The sequence below is a fragment of the Camelus dromedarius genome, unplaced genomic scaffold, assembly GCF_036321535.1.
Source record: "Camelus dromedarius isolate mCamDro1 unplaced genomic scaffold, mCamDro1.pat HAP1_SCAFFOLD_197, whole genome shotgun sequence".
Taxonomy (NCBI): Eukaryota; Metazoa; Chordata; class Mammalia; order Artiodactyla; family Camelidae; genus Camelus; species Camelus dromedarius.
Window position 1 is genome coordinate 331,765 of NW_026989761.1, and position 16,739 is coordinate 348,503.

The 16,739-nt window shown below is 45.8% G+C and overlaps 2 long non-coding RNA genes across 2 annotated transcripts; both read left to right on the forward strand.

Moving 5' to 3' along the window:
* Positions 1-1,264: 1,264 nt before the first annotated feature.
* LOC135320586 (uncharacterized) lies at positions 1,265-2,303 on the forward strand. Its single transcript, XR_010379788.1, has 3 exons — positions 1,265-1,378; positions 1,737-1,863; positions 2,265-2,303. It is a non-coding gene; the product is annotated as an uncharacterized LOC135320586 (long non-coding RNA).
* Positions 2,304-4,574: 2,271 nt separating this feature from the next.
* On the forward strand, positions 4,575-12,183 carry LOC135320587 (uncharacterized). The gene is made up of 3 exons (XR_010379789.1): positions 4,575-4,657; positions 6,052-6,605; positions 12,152-12,183. It is a non-coding gene; the product is annotated as an uncharacterized LOC135320587 (long non-coding RNA).
* Positions 12,184-16,739: the final 4,556 nt, after the last annotated feature.

Sequence of the window (16,739 nt, forward strand, 5' to 3'; positions counted from 1 at the left end):
ACCTCATTGCGGTGACTAGGCCGTCTGAGTTCACTTAATACTTTCTATGTTTGAAGGCCCTGGAGGGAGAAAAAGTGAAGTTTCTAGAACTTATTTTGTGTTTCCCATGTACCAGGTGCGGTAAGCAAGCCACTTCAGACAAGACCCAGAGCAACCACGTTAATAGGCCACGGAGCAAGTAGTGCAGTCAGGCCTCTGTGGACCCGAAACCCGTGTCCCCATCAGCTCAGTAGTTACCAGTGGAAACTGGGGGGATTTATGGGACTGTGTGCTCCTGTAGGGGCTGGGATGTGTGTGTTTAAATCCACATCTTCAGAAACTCGGCTAGAACCACAGCCACTTATTGCACGGAGGCAGAGGAGGGGAGGATTCCAGCCTTTGTTCCAGCTCGTGTGGAGCTCAGAAATTGCTCCTTCTGTCCTGAAAAAAACACCAGAGCTGAGGGAGCTGCAATCCCACTGTACTTCTTAGATCCCAGAAAAATGAGGGGAAAATCTGCTCCCAACACAGAGAGGCAGCCAGGCAGGCTTGGCGAGTCACAGCTCCCAGGGCAGAACCCGCTTTTGTAACAACCCCCAGGGCAGGCAGATTTAACAGTTCCCTGAGGCCAGTGGAATTCTCAGCGTGGGGAAGTCCGAGTGTGACAACTCCAGGGGGCCAGTCAGAGGGGCCCCCTGCTCTTTTTCATGCATTTTACCTCCAGGACCGTGTCCTGTTCTCAGAATGAAGGCCTCAGAGGATAACTCCTCATGCTTCCTGCCTGGAAAGGAGAAAATAACTCTATTGAATTATACCCAAAACATTCTGTTTCATTTGGGGAAGTTGTTTTTTGTTTGTTTGTTTTTTTAATGAGAAATTATTTTACCAGAGCCTAACCAACCTGGGAGAAGGGAAATCCCTTCTGTCTCACCCAAATTGGGGTGGGGGGAAAGAGACACACTTGTGGAGGTCACAGCTCAGGGCATAGGCTCAATGAGAACTAATCACAGGACTACAGATGCCCTGCTCTGTCCTGCTCCCCCAACACCTTACCTCCATGTCAGTAGGGCCCCTGTGTAATAACAGGAATAAAACTAAAAGAAGTAAATGTCTCAGGAGTGTCAAGGGAAAACCCAAAGACAGCGGGGAGATGAAAACAAGGACACACAGGCTGTTTTAGCCTCTCACACCAATAGCTGTAGCAAACTACACACAGCCCATCCCAGTAGATAAACAGAAAACCTCACAGAAGAAAGTATTTATTTTGTTTCTCTTACCCAGTGCATTCCATGGTGCATCCTCGCCTAGAATTGAGTGGAAGCAAGTCCATCTCAGAAGGGACATAACTGAAGAGGGATGGCTTTCCAGACTCTGATGGGCAGAGAGAGCAGCAGCCTGGGTGAGAGCATGGTGAGGGGTGGGGTAGGGGGTGGGCTGCCTTCTTCCCCAAATAAGGAAACTTCCTGAGGCCAGCACAGGAGGGAGGGCCATGGGGTGGAAGCAGCCAGACTTCTTCATGAGAACTGATGGGATGCCTCAAAGGGAACATTCAGGTACCAAAACTGGGCCGTGAGGGTGGGAGCCAGTCGGTCTGACTCAAAGCCCAGGACTGAGGTGGGCGTACAGCAGGCCGGTCTTACTTGGCTGGATCCATTTCACTTCTCCGAAGCCCTGTGTAAAACATGAAGCGTGGACGGCCTGGTGAGCACAGCTCTGCCCTCAAGACCTGTTTCAACTTCTCTCTTCCCGGAAAACAGCATCTCTGAGCCCGCCCTTGGTGACCTCAGAGAGATCACCCTAGTGGCCCAGGCTAGTGACCGGGAACATGTACCTTCCTGCAGCCAACCCCAGACGTCCACTGATGCATCATATACTGGCAAAGATGTGAGTTCCTGTGCATTGGTCTAACAGCAGAGACTCTGCCACAGGCCCAAGAGGTGGAGTGTGGGACATGCAGGGGTGCAGGAGTGTAGGCAGTGCAAAAGTGTAACTGGTGACAGGGGTGCAGGGGCTGTGGAGGGCGCAGGAAGTTTAGGGGATGCGGGGGTGCAGGGGTGCAGAAGTGCAGGCAGTGCAGAAGTGCAGATAGTGGCAGGGGTGCAGAGGTGCAGGGAGTGTAGGGATGCAGGGAGGTGCTCATTCACGTGGCCAGGATTAGAAGGCAAGTGCACATCCTCGCAGTCAGCCTGACCCCGGGAGGCTAGTGCAATCGTTTGGGGCGGCGGAGGCGGCGGTGCGTGGGAGGCTGCCCGGGCAAGCCGGTCGATTTCTTCTCTTCCCTGCAGCCTGGCCTAGGGGGGCCTTGGCCGCTGGAGATTCGCCAGATGTTGGACTCGAGGTAAGCTTGCTCCTGGGAGGTGGGGCGGTTAGGTCAGGGGGCAGCGGCAGCGACAGGGGGGCGGAGCGCGGCTGCCTCTGGCGAACTGGTGGAATAGCTGCCTTCTCCCGGCTGCCGGGCCTGGGAGCGGCCTCTGCTGCCCCTGGTCACCATACACGCCTGTCCCACTCAGCTTGCTGAGTCGGGACGGTGCCATTAATGTGCGGGGCCCACGGGGTTAGGGGGACTGCCACGCGGAAACCGGTCAGTTCGCTCAGCTCTCCCCCGCGGCGGAGCCAGTGGCAGCTTCTGCTGCCGTAGAGGCGGGACGCGGGTCTCCAGGTGAGCTTGCCCCTGGGAGGCGGCGGCGGCGGCTGCAGGGGGAGGGGGTCCGTTCCAGGGAGTAGCTCCATTTCTTCTGTCCCGCGCGGCCTGGCCTGAGGGCGACCTCTGCCGCCGGAGATTTGCCTGCGGTCCGACTCCAGGTGAGGTTGCACCTGGGAGATGGGTGCGGTGCAGTCAGGGGGCTGGTAAGGTGGTGGCTGCGGGGATACGGAGGCTGCCCCGGGGTAGCTTGTGTATTAGCTCCCATGTCAGTGCCGCGTGGCCTGCAGGCGGCATCTGCTGCGCCAGGTCCCCGGACACCCCTGTCCCACTTTGCCTGCTGGGGGCGGGAGGCAGGGTAGTCAGGGTGCACGGGTGGCGGGGGTCGGGGGCCTGCAGCGGGGGAGCGGGCACATTTGCTCCCATCTTCCCCGCGGCTTGTCCTGGGGGCGGTCTCTGTTGCCCTGGGTTACGGGACACGTGTATCCTAGTCGGCCTGACCCCGGGAGGCGGGCTTGGTACGTTGGGGGTGGTGGCAGCAGCGGCAGGTTTTCCCATGGAGCCGGTCCATTTGCTCCCATTTCCCCCCATGGTTTGCCCTGAGGGCGGTCTCTGTTGTCCCAAGTTCGCCGGACGTCCATCTCAAGGTCAGCCTGCTCCCTAGAGGAGGCCACCGTGAGGTCAGGGGTCAAGAGAGGTGGCTGTTGCGGGGGTAGGTGGCTGCCTTGGGGAGCTGGTGGATTGGCTCCCGTCTCCCCGATTGCCTGGTGTGGGAGTGGCCTCTCCTCCCCCAGATCACCAGACACACCTGTCCCATTCAACCTGCTGGGGGAGGGGTGCCCTTGGCGGTGCCTTTAAGGTGCGGGGGTGGCGACGGCGGGGGTAGAAGACCTGCAGCGCTGAGCCTGTCAATTTGCTCTCCTCTTCCCCGCTGCCAATCCTGGGGGCGTCCTCTGCTGCCCAAGAAGCCGGATGCCCGTCTCCAGGTCAGCTTGCTCCTGGGAGAAGGGCGCGATGCGGTCGAAGTGCAGAGGCAGCTGCGATGTCCGGCTGCCCCGCCTAATGGGGCCACTTCTTCTCCTCTCCACTGACCTGGCCTGGGGATGGCCTCTCCCGCGCAAGATTCGCCTGACACCCCACACCCGGTCAGGTTGCTCCTGGGAGGTGGGCGCGGTGAGATCAGGTGTTGGAGAGGAGAGAGGGGCTGCCCCTGGCGAGGTGGAGGATAAGTTCCCATCTCTCTGGAGGCCTGACGTGGCCGACCCTCGTTCCCAGGTCACGTTTCTCCGGGTCATATTGCCCCGGGGTTGCAGTAGGGTGAGGGGGCGGCGGGGTGTTGGCGGGGGTATGGAGCTTGCCGCTTGGGAGCTGGTGGTTTAGCTCCCATCTCTTCCGCAGCTTGGCCTGGGGGCAGCCTCTTTTGCCCCAGGTCCCAAAGCACAGTTTCCCTGACAGCTTAGCCACTGGAGGTGGGCAGGATGTGCTGAGGGGGAGGAGGCAGCTGCCAAGGCAGCGACGAAGGGGGCTGTCCCTGGCCAGCTGGTCAATTTGTTCCCATCTCAAACTTTGCTGCCCCAGTTTCGCAGAAAGACCTTCTCCAGTTAATTCTTCTCCTGGGAGGTGGGTGCAGTGCATGCAGCCCAAGGTCTGGGCTCTCCCCTGGGGAGGGGCAGAAACCTCTTGTTCTCCTTTATCTTTATTCTTCAGCGAAGGGGTTACTTGACCCAATTCTTAATTCTGAGGAAGTGTAGCCTGTGTTACGGAAGAGCTGCTGGACAGTGAGGTTTCTGGGTGGGTTTTCACATCAGCTGATGCTCCAGGCAGGCAGGAAAGCTATTACTCAGAGCTCCTTAGTGTGGAGTTGGGGGATGGCCCCGCCATCCTCACCATGCTTTTTAAAAATGTGTTACTCCTCTCTTTTTCCTAGGTGACATTTTAGGTTACTGGGTCACAGATTGCTGGCACACTCATCCCTGTTCTCAAATATCTTTTAAACTTGGGTGAAGTGATAAGTAGGGGAAGATGATTTACTGAAAGGTAAGAATACTTAAATTTGCATTAAAGCTAAATTCTGTCAATCTTTCTCAAATGATTTTTCTCTGATTCTAAATCCACGACCTAGTGAATGTTGTACTCCTGTGTAAATCATTGATCTTCACATCACATTGGTTGAGTGGTCAGCGAGATTTGTTAATTAGATTATTCCTGAAAGGAAAAGCTCAGGCTTTTGAGAATTCCTTGTCGGATATCACCCAGGCAGTCACAGTAGAAGATAGAGCTGATATAAAAATCCCTCAGCTGCCTGAACTGCAAAGCTTCTGGAATTACTGATCCCTGAAATGCAGGTGACACTTGATGATAATCTGGGGGATGGTTTATATGATCAGATTCTTCCAGTCCTGTAAATGGGTTCCGTGGCCCCAGCCCTGAAAGAACTGGTCTTAGGGGCCATATCATGAGGGGTGGGATGGGAAGGCAAGGTCTAAGAGCTGAAATCACTGAGATTCCACACTCGCTAAACACAGACTCCAGAGCCTAATTGTTGTCAGGTTCTGTTCTGGATTTGAGAGTGTGTTCAGACATGATTCTTGCCCTTCAGGAGACACTGCCTGCGTGGTAGTAACCTTTACATAGATCTGGGGAGGATGGCAATTACGTAGATGGGCTGTTACGGTTCTCAGTGTGCCCAGGCTCGCTCTTCCAGGCACTCGTGGGAATAACGAGTCATCTTATTCACTCACTCACTAATTTATTACCATTGAATTGATCATTTGTCCCACAGTAAGTGAAAGAAGGTATCAGGAAGCTGAGTTTTGTCCCCTCTCCTATCACTGATTGTATCTGTCAGTCGGGCGCCTTGAGTATGCATTGTGAAATGGTGGTATTTCTTGCCCAATGGGGCTGCACTGTGAGTTTTGAGAATCAGGGGAGTCACGTGGGTAGGACAGCACCCTGACACACATGGCCACCCCACCACATGAGACAGCATTGTCGATGCTCAGGTGACCCGATGTAGACCGCGGTGCTAAACCTGAGCATGTTTAGTGATCTTGGTGGCTATGAAAATACAGACTACCCGTCCTTACCTCTGAGACTCTGAGGGTGTGCACACCAGAATTCTGCATTTTAAGAAGCACTTTAACTAAATCTGATGAAGATGATCTGATTGTCCCACTGAGAAACACTGGTGTGCGAGACACCAATATTGAGGATTCTCAGGGAGCGATGTCTTTTCAGGATATTCCAAGGGTCCTCACTTGAGACTTTTGCCTTGGGTGTAATTGTATGTGTTCAGAAGTGATGTCTCTCACTTCCAGTGCTTGTCAGCATGCTCTCTGCAGGGGTTTGCTCTCAGTAGATGGCAAAAACTATGATTCTTCAGGTCACCGAGCTAGAGTGTGAGCGATATTTTATTTTGGTTTTCTTTATAGCAATGCAGAGTCTCCCGAGAACAGATTCAGACTGAACAGATTTGTGTCAGACTTTGGGAGACCGCTGGTGCCCAAGATGTTCTCTGGCAGGTCAATGACGAATCTAGGTCCATCTTTCACAGCTACGTCAATGAAGTGGGACACTTCGACAAGGCCAAAGCTGGTATCCCAACCATAGCCCTTGACAGTGATGTTCGGCTCCAGGAAGCCATCAGATGCAGCAGGTGGCCAGAGGAGGAGCCGAACTTGCTCATGAAATGTGACATCCCCAACTTCATCAACACGGACCAGAACTCTTCCTTTGGGGAAGATGATCTGATTTTCGAACCACCGAATGTTCTAGAAAATAAGCCAGTTGCCCAGACCCCACACAAAGACTTGAATTGAGAAACGTGCATTGTCAGGTGTATTTTTGAAGATATGAATTTTGTCTTTGTATGGCAGGAAGTCCCTTTTCACAAAATTGTATGTGTTTTTGTCTGAGAGAGAGAAATGGAGACAGACAGAAAGACGAAGAAGCAGAAGAGAGCCCCCTCAGAAGAGAGCTAGTTAAGGTGAGTTTTGTGCCATTAAAAAATATTTGGGGTTTTGGGGGGAACAAAGTATTTACACTGTCTCATTCTCCTCGTTGGAAACCTTGGCCCCACACTCAGTGTCAGCATCCTTGAACAGGGGTTGGCACGGTGCATTTTATCTCGCGCTGCCTCTTCCACGTTCTGCCTTTAGCACGTTGCTTTGCCTCCCAGGGCTGCCACCCTTTAAACTGTAATGTGAGGAGTCTGGAGTAGATGATCCATCCCAGCTCTGCTGTTTTGCAAATTTCTGATTTCGTATTCGGATGAGGCTGGGATACACCTAGAGCAGTATAAACCAGGCCCTACCTCCTGTCTCTTGCTGGGGCAACCCTCAGGTCTGTGCCTTCTACTCAAGCCTTTACTGAGCCCAGCTTTTGTCAGGAGCCCAAGTGTCTACCGGGATGGCAGGAGACCTGTCTCTCGTGGTCACGGTGGCCGAAAATTCTATTGGTTGTGCTGAAACAGCTCTTCTGAGATCCTCCGGCCACACTTGCTCCAACCTGAGGACAGACCTACCGTTCCTTTCCTAGGAGGAGGATCAATCCATGGTGCATTTTATGACAATCCTGTCCCCAGGAATGCACGGAAGGTTATCAGCTGAGTGAGGGGAAGTGCCTCTGTGTCTCTGTGTCCCTGTATCTCTGCTCACAGTGCCCTGCCACCGGCTACTGAACAAGAAAAGTGCTATTCACCATTCTGTGTGTTTTGCAGATGTGTAGGTGATGGTCTTGTGGCTCATGTGTGTGCTTTGTGCTGGGATGGTGAAGGGCTTATAAATACCTCATCAACATGTATTCGAGGTGACCTGGTGCCACACAGACTTGATTCATGAAGGCATCAAGCCTGCACACTGGTTTGGAAACAACTTGGTTTTGATCAGTCACACTGCATGCATGACTCACTGCTGATCTCTGGGTGGTTTTTTCATTTTAGATTTATTCACCCAGTGTCTTGCTTAAGCTGAAAAATACATTTATTTCACTAGAATATTCTCGGATTCTTTGTTTTCACACATCCAGTTGTTTAATTCATTAAAAATCATTTTGTGTTTATAATGCCTCCTAATTTCTATCAACTCTAGGTTCCCAGTGGCCTGAGCCATGCACCAGATTTGATGTAGGAACTGTTCCACCAAAAGAAATCCCTTTGCCATAATATCTTTTGAGGAAAATATTATTCTTTAAGGCTCTAACAGTAAATCGTAGAACAAAGCATGGAACATTTATTGTAGTTAATACATGTTCATGCAAAAAGAAATGATATTTTCATTAAACAATGTTGATTTTAATAACTTTTACGAAAGTGAATATTATTATTCATAATTTAAATAACCAAATAAAACCACAGTTATTTATTATGAAGATTGAAAACTATTTACACTGTCTCTCAATTAGAGGTAGCTTTATTAGAAGACTGAAGGGTATTTAAAAGATAGAAAAATACCCATGATGACACCATCATTTTTATTAACTAAATATGAAGAACTGTGCAGGGTTAAGATTTAACCCTCTGCAAGCTGTCAAGTTAGCATGAGGTAGTTTGTGGATGCTGCCAGAAGACAGGAGACTCCCTCAGGATCAGAGACAAAGAACTTCCTGTCAGCACAGCAGGCAGCTTGGGGTTCATGTTCATGTTGGTTCCTGAGTTTCTTTCCTTTTGCTGTTGTAACAAAGGACCACAGACTCAGTGGCTTAAAGCAATACACATTCATCGTCTCACTCTTCTATTGTGCAGAAGTGCAAAGTCATTGTCAGTGGGCTAAAACCAACGTGTGGCCAAGGCTACGTTCCACACCGAGGCTCTAGGGAGGGATTCGTCCTCCTAACTTTCCCAGCTTGCAGAGGTGTTCACAATCTTTGGCCCAGTGACCTGTGTCACTGTGACCTCTGCTGCCACTTTACATCTCTGTCTCTGACTATATAGATATAAAGGAAGTGTCTTCTACATCTGGTATGGACCCTTTTTCCTAAATGGACATTGTATCTCTATTTAAGTGCAGATTATAACCCCTTCCCTGCAGGGTTTGGTGGCATCAGCTCACAAGATTACCACTCTGGGCTTTAAGTGTCCTCTTTGTATTGTCACCTGGGAACTTCTCTTTCCATAGTTAGCTCTGTGTTACATTTGTTGTTGTATTTTACCCGGCATTACTGAAAGTTTTACTTAAAAGGGATCCTAATTAGCTCTGTTTACCTGTTTCCAGAGCTGAAAGCTTCAGTTCTAGAGTATCTGTTTGATTTCTCTTAAAAATACATTCCAGTATATTTCTCTGGTGAAAGTCTTTACCCTGTTGTCTATTCTCCCATAATTTCCTTATTTTCTTGAATATATTAAAAGTATTTTATAGCCTTTATTGGTAACTCTGATGCCTACATCACCTGGGGGTTTGCATCCTTTGTCTAATGTTTCTTATTCTCATATAATCCGTTATATAGTCTTGACATGTTGCATGTCTTGAAATTCTTTATTACATGGCAGACATTGCAAATGAAAAATCCATATGTTATTTTCCGTGAGAGGTTTTCTACCTTCCTTTTAGGCAAACAGGGTGAGGGACTGATCATGTCGCTCCAATCAGGCGCTGAGGTGGATCAGGACTGAAGTGCCTTTTTTCTTAAAACAGCTTTGAGGTATACTTGGCAAAGTAATTTTCACACGTATAAAGTGTACAGCTAATACGTTTTGACATAAGTATATCCCCAAGAAACCATGACCACATTCAAGAGAGTGAACATACCCATCACCCACAAAGCTTCTCTCCTGCCATTTGTTGTCCCTCCCTCCCTCCCCATCTCTTCCCCTGGAAACCATTGATCTGCTTTCCATCACAACATATTGGTCTGCATTTTCAACATCGTTGTATGAATGGATTAATGCAGTATCTACTCTATGTTGTCTGACTTGTTTCATTCAGTGTAATTATTTTGAGAGTCATCTGTGTTGCTGTATTAATAGCTTATTTTTCTTATAGCAGAGTATTGTTTTGTGCTGAGTTTTTACTGAATAGTTTGTTGTGAGCAGTGTTTGGATAGACCATCATTTGTTTCTCCATTTACTTCTTGATGGATGCATGGGTTATTTACAACTTGAGCTATTATAAATAAAATTGCAGTGAATATTTGGTTACAAGTCTTTATATGGACATATTCTTTTCTTTTCTAAAGCACCAGATGAGGAATATCTGGGTTATATGGTAGATAGATATTTACCTTTTTGAAAGAAACTGTTAAAGACTGTTCCAAAATGGTTGTACTATTGTAATTTCCTTGTGGTGTGTATCAGCTCTGCTTGCTCTACTTCCTTACCAGCAATTTGTAAGGTCGGTCTTTCTAATCGTATTCATTCTTGTATGTATTTGTACTAGTATCTCACTGTGGTTTTTAAAAGCATTTCTCTAATGACTAATGGCATCTTTAATCAGCATCTTTTCATATGCTTATTATCCATCTGGATATCTTTACTGAAGTGTGTTTTCTGTACTCATTTATTCATTCAGGTGTTTGCATTATTATTGAGTTTTGAGACCTCTTTATTCTGGATCAGATACAAAGAGAGACCTTTATCAGATATATGATCTGCAAATAGCTTCTGTCTATAGCTTGTCTTTTCATTTGCTTAGCAGGGTTTAGAACAGTTTTGAAGAGTCTTCATTTTGATAAAGTTCACTCTATCAGTTTCTTTTTAAAATAGATTATACTTTTGGTGTCATAGCAAAGAAATATTTGCCAAACCCAAGGTCATAAAGCTTAAGCCTATGCTTTTTCTCCTAGCTGTTTTGTAGTTTTAGATTTCCTATTAAGATCTATGATCCATTGTGAGATAATTTTTGTATATTTTCTGAGGTGTGGATCAAAGTTCATTTTTTTTTTTTTTGCATATCACTCTCTAATTCTTCCAGCACCATTTGTTGAAAAGATCCTTTCTCCACTACATCCTTTTTGAGAATCAATTGTCAATATAAGTGTTGGTTTAGTTCTGAACATTCTATTCTGCTCCATTATTCTATTTTCCTGTTTTACACCAACACCATACTTTCTGATTACTGTAGTTTAAAAAAAAAAGCTGAAAATCAGATAGTGCAAGTCTTCCAACTTTGTTTTACTTGTTCAAAATTGTTTTGGATATTTGGGATCCTTTGTATTTTTATATGAATTTTAGAATCAGTTTTAAAATTCCTTACATCCTGTTCTGCCAAAATTCAACCCATATCTTTGGCCATCTCCAAAGCCACATTTTCTGAAGAAGTCTCTCTAGATCCCAGGTGAAAGGAATTTCTGTTTCATCTGTGCTCCAATCACATTTGATAATATTTGATTACATTTATTCATATTTAGCTGGATGTAATTGTGTGATCTTTCCTGCCATATAGTAAATTTCTCAAGATTTGGAATCTTGACTTGGTTCCCTCTGTCTGCTGAGAAAACTAGTTCTATGCTTTGCAGGAGAGCGCCCTGCAGTAAGAAGTATCTGCAAGATACATCTAGCTCATTGCTTGCATATCGTCAAGGAATCCTGCAGATTTAGAATTGTTTATTGATTGTTGTCTACAAGACGGCTCAGCCTTTTTTATTTCTATTGCTACTGCTGCAGTTTCAAAGGACAATGGGCTAATTATTTTCCAAATATCAAAACATACTGTAATTGAGTTGTGACGCAAATTATGTGCTGCTGTTTCTTAACAACCTGCTTAGTGTTCACAGGTACCTTCACTCATGGAACTTTTGGGAGAATGTCATATCCTCAGAGATAGCAATGCTGTCTTTGGCGACCTGAGTGGTAGTATATGAACCCACTCCTGCTGTTTTTCCAGTGCCCCCTGTAGCCCTCCTCCAGCCCTCCATGGGGGGCCTGCAGTTCTGCCCTCGAAAATCCTGTTGCTTCTCAGGAAGAATTCCCTATGAAGCATATTCATGTCCTTCTTGTGGAGACATTCAGTCCAGAGACCTGACAGCAGGGGAAAATGTTTAGACTGCTTTTGGTAGAACGTAAATTCTTCCATACTTGTTAGAAGCAAATCCAATGAGGAAACTGTGTTGGCATCTAACAAATCAGGATAAATGTCTGATGAGGAAGATCAGCTTCCCCATCCCACTCAGGCGTCATGTTGATGTGACACTCAACTTGGCAAACATTTTCTCCTGTGAGCAACGTGAAGTTCAAGACGTTATGAAGGGCTTTTTGTTTTTCTTCCTTAGTCTTTCCACATTCACTGTGTCTGGTGAGATTTTATGAATCCTGCTTATTTTCAGCCCAGCACTAAGCTTTTTAAAAGGGTCACGTGTTTAAAAGGCTAGTGGACAATTTGTTAGAAGATCAAAATCTTTAGACTTTGGTCCTAGAGTTGAATCTTGGTTACTGGTGAATGAGAATTCCCGTTAAAATTTTAAATTCAGCGATATAAATTTTTAAAAATAGTTAAATATTAGGCAATTTCATTAAACACTATAGAAGTTATTTACTTTTAAGCCTGTCTCTGGGGCAATTTTGCAATGATTCCTTCCCTTTATTGATTCCCTCTTTATCAGAATCCTTGAGAGGTCCCTGTCATCATTGTCAATATCATCATCATCATTACCATCATAATGGAACTGATTCCTCTGGGAGATTCTAGGAAAATAAAGAGCTGGACGGGGTTCTGTGCAGGTCAGTGTGTGCATATACAGTAAGAAGAGTTGTCAGACATTAGATTCAAGATACCCTTTCCATTTAGAGAAGAATGTGGTCATGAAATCCTGATGTGCTGAATGAAGGAAGTGATGGGAACAGGGTAGTCAATGGAAAGGAGGAGGAAGTGAGTGAAGCGGGGAGCATAGAGCCTTGGTTAGGTGATCAGCACATTGGTGAAAATGAGGGGAGTGTGATGGCAGAATCATGTCCCTCCCCGGCCACAGGGTAGCCACCTGTGACATGTTACTGTACATGGCAAAATGCATGACAGATATTTTAGGACAAAAATCTTAGAGGATTTCTGTCTTCTAAATTGTCTATCAGTTAGCGTTTTAAACCCATGATATATTATTAAAGATTAGTGCAGGGGAACAAATAAAAAGGATTCATATAATCCACCAGACATACTGAATGCAGAAAGGCTAAGGAAGAAAAAGAAAAAGTCATTCATAAGTGCCTTGAACCATAAAATGCTCATGAGAGGAAATGTTACACAGGTGAGTGTCTCAGCCACATCCAAAATGCCTGAATTGGATGGGACAAGGATCCTGAGATGAGACAATAGTGTGAGTAGCCTGGATTGTCCAGGTGGGCCGAATGTATTCACAGGGGTCCTTAAAATGGAGGACATTTCCCAGCTGAGTTTAAATTCAGAGGGAGGTGTAGCCATAGAGCAATGTTCAGAAAGGCTGCTGACCATGAAAATGGAGGAAGTCGTGGGGCACAAGCTAAGGAAGGTGGGTTACCTCTGGAAACTGGAAAAAAAAAACAACAACAAGGAAACATTCTCTTCTAGACCCTCTAGAAGGAAGGAAACCTGCTGCTACCTTGAATTTAGCACAGTGAGGACTGTGTTGGATCTCTGACCTCCACAGCCATAAGCTGATAAATCTGTGCTGGTTTAAGCTCTTAAGCTTATGGAAATTTCTTACATTGGTAAGAGGAAAATAACATAGTGAGCCGTATTGTAACGGATTAAAGGTATAGGATGGGGTGTGGAGAGGATTCTGACATTTACACCTAAAAAACAACCAGGTGAAATGGGAAGGTGTTTTAAGGAAGACTTACCTGGCAGGGCTGTTAAGCAGACTGGAGCGAGGGGAGCATTGGAGTTAGAGGAATCAATTAAATCTCTACAAGAAAAATAAGGAATAAAATGTAACAGGGCTTCAGTGATAGTGGATGTAGGAATGGAAATGGGCAGAGAGATATAAATATTACTTTGATATTAGCTACAGGTTTGATGACTGCATGTTGGGGAGACTTAGCCGATGTGTGGACTGAATGTTTGCATCCCCTCAAAATCCGTATGTCGAAACCCCATCTCCCAGGGTGATGGTATTGCGAGGTGGGGCCTTTGGGAAGTGATTTGTAGGATAAAATGAGGTCATGAGAGTAGAGCCCTCATGAATGGGATTAGTGTTCTTATACAAGCCCCCAGAGTGCTTGCTTCTCTCTGCTCTCTGGGATATGAAGATATTGGGAAGACAGCCATCTTCGAGCTGGCAATCCTCTCAAGGATACATTGACCTTGAAAGTCTCAGCCTCCAAACCATAAGGAATATGCTGGTTGTTTAAGCCACCCGACACGCGGTAATTTGTTACAGCATCCCAGACTGACGAAGACAGTGGAGAATGCCTCTGAGTTTGGCACTGATTGCCTGGAGAATGCTGAAACCCAGGGAAGTGGGCAGCACAGACGTTTACTCATTTAATCCTGCCAACACAGTAGGAGATAGAGTCCACATATTCCTCGCTACTTAAAAGGTAAGGAAAAAGAGGCACAAATAATAACAACGACAACAAAAACAACAATAATTTGTCCAAGATTCACACAGAACCCCCTGGAGGCAGAGTGAGAATTTATACTCAGGCAGGCTGGCCCAAGAGCCCCTGCTCATAACTAATAAGTCAGATCATCTTGCTTATGTGGATCAGTTTTTTCAACTGTGATATGAGGATACTGTGTCTAGTAACTTATAATTTCAAAATACTTCACTGTAACGGAATCATTAGTCACCGGCCTTACAAACCACAGAAACCTACACATACAAAAATAACTCGTTAGGTCAAGATAACCAATAACGTTTTTAAATATTATACCTGCTGGGCCTTTGCAATAAAATGTCTTTTTATAATTCTGTCTGGCTACAGAATAACTTCATACTACTGCATGCTGCTGGTGGCTCCCATGTTGGACAGCATGGGCCTAGAGATTTTAAAATACTTGCCCAGACTCGCCCAGGAAGCTCGTGGTGGGATCCTAGCTATAGTCTGGGACTTTTCCTTCCTATCCAACAAGTCCCTCATGGAAGTTTAGAAGCTTCTCCTTTGGTGCCCAGCTGTCTCTCCGTACTTATAACATCTTGTCAGGTGTTCCAGCCTGCTCCTGAACATCAGCCAGAACCCACTTCTGCTCTATTTTGTCCAGGTAATACCTTCTAGCAACTTCCATTGCCTTCTTGGCATCAGTTCTTACCTGGAAGGGTAGTGGCTAGAGGTGGAAATGTGTCCACATGACAGGTTTTTCATAAACATAGCAGGAGTGTTCAAGAGAATAAAACGTCAGGAAGATGAGAAGAAACAGGTCATTTAATATACCAAATGGGTACTTTCAATGTCTGTGTTTCCGAGTCCAGGCTTGTTCTGCTCGTGCATTACAGGCCAATAAATCAGGAGACCAGGTTTTGGGGCAAGAAATAGCGACTTTAATTTGGAAAGCCAGCTGAGAAATGGTAGAATAATGTCCTGGGGAACCATCACCCCAAGTCAGATTTCAGGCTCTTCTTATATTAAAAATGGGAAGTGGGAATGCTTGGTTGTTGCAAACTTGGTGTATGAATTCTTTGTTGTTAGAATCCTTTGTTCTTGCAGCTCTTCACCTGGGTCACATCCGTGTAAACCTCCAACAAACAAATGTTGTTTTCTATTCTGTAACTTGTTATCTTTATGTGAATAGAAAGTGTTAATATCCTTCAAAGTCAGAGCCTTGAGAATAGGTTCTCCTGTATATTTCAGGCTCTAGGCAACATTGTTTTACAAAAGGTGCAGAACCAACAAGACTAAGCCTAGGAAACAGGGCACAGGGTTAAAGTCAAAGGAACAGATCTAATATGGAGTCAGATTTTTTCTTTCCTATTTCAGTAGTGCCATGGAGAAGGCAGTTTGGGCAGCTTTTCGTAGGGTCCTGGAGGCTTTCTCTCTCAGCCTCTGTGTGCCTCTGTTGAAAAACCTTCAAAGCTATCTGGCCTGCTGGTAAACCACTCCGCCTTTTTTGCCCTGAAGATGTGTTCTGTTTATAAGTGATCTCTACTTCTTGGAAAACAACTCAATAAAAACTCAGTTGGTTTTCCACCAGCCATGGGCAGGGGTGAGGAATAGCACTTTATTATTTTATAAAAAAAAATAAAAGAATTCTTAAAACAGCACTGGGCACATAGGAGAGAGTCAATAATTGCTTCCTGGCTTAAATCAAAATTGATAGCTCAGTGATTCCATGGCTGCTGTATTTGCTGAGCTTGCTAATCCTTTGCTCCATTACACATTTTTTAACTGAAAAAGAAATACATGCATGTGGTTAAATAAATTCAAACAGAGCACAAAATTACACAAGTGAAAGAAGTTTTCCCTCATCCTCTCTTCTTTCAGCCCTCCCTGGAGATGCCACTGTTTACAATTCTTTGTGTGTTTTCCAGATATGCTATGCACATTCCGACCTATGTATGTAAATTCCTTTAAAGTATTACTTATTTTTAACTTAAAGGGATTTAAATCCTCAAGTGTCTTCTGCCCTGGTAATAGAAAAGAACAAATCTGACTCCATAATAGATCTGTTCCTTTGACTTTAACCCTGTGCTCTGTCTCCTAGGCTTCATCTTGCTTGTAAAACAATGTTGCCTAGAGCCTAAAATATACAGGAGGGCCTATTTTGAAGGCTCTGACCTTTAAGGATATTTAACACTTTTCCATTCATATAAAGATAAGAATTTACATAATAGAAAATAACGTTTGTTTTGTTGGTGGTTTACAGGGATCTGACCCAGGCAGATAGCTGCAAGAACAAAGGATTCTAACAACAAAGAATTCCTATATCAAGAAGATTGCAAAAACCAAGCTCGTAGGAAAGGAGCCTGAATTCTGACTTGGGGAGATGATTTTCCAGGACATTAGTTTGCCATCTAGGTCTACAGAAAGTTGCTATTCCATGCCCCAACACCTGGTCTCCCAACTTACTGGCCTGTCCTGCACTAAGGAGAATGAATTTAGACTCAGTAACACTCCTATCTTCCTAGCAAGCTGGGCACTGGAATTGAGGGCAGCTATCCCACACCCAGGGACATACTGTGTGCCCTTGATGGTTCCCCGAGGGTGGGGTGTGGTTTACTCAGGAAGGATGGGGACTATGCACCAAAACTCAGGCAGTATGCTCCTTTTGGGATCTGACCT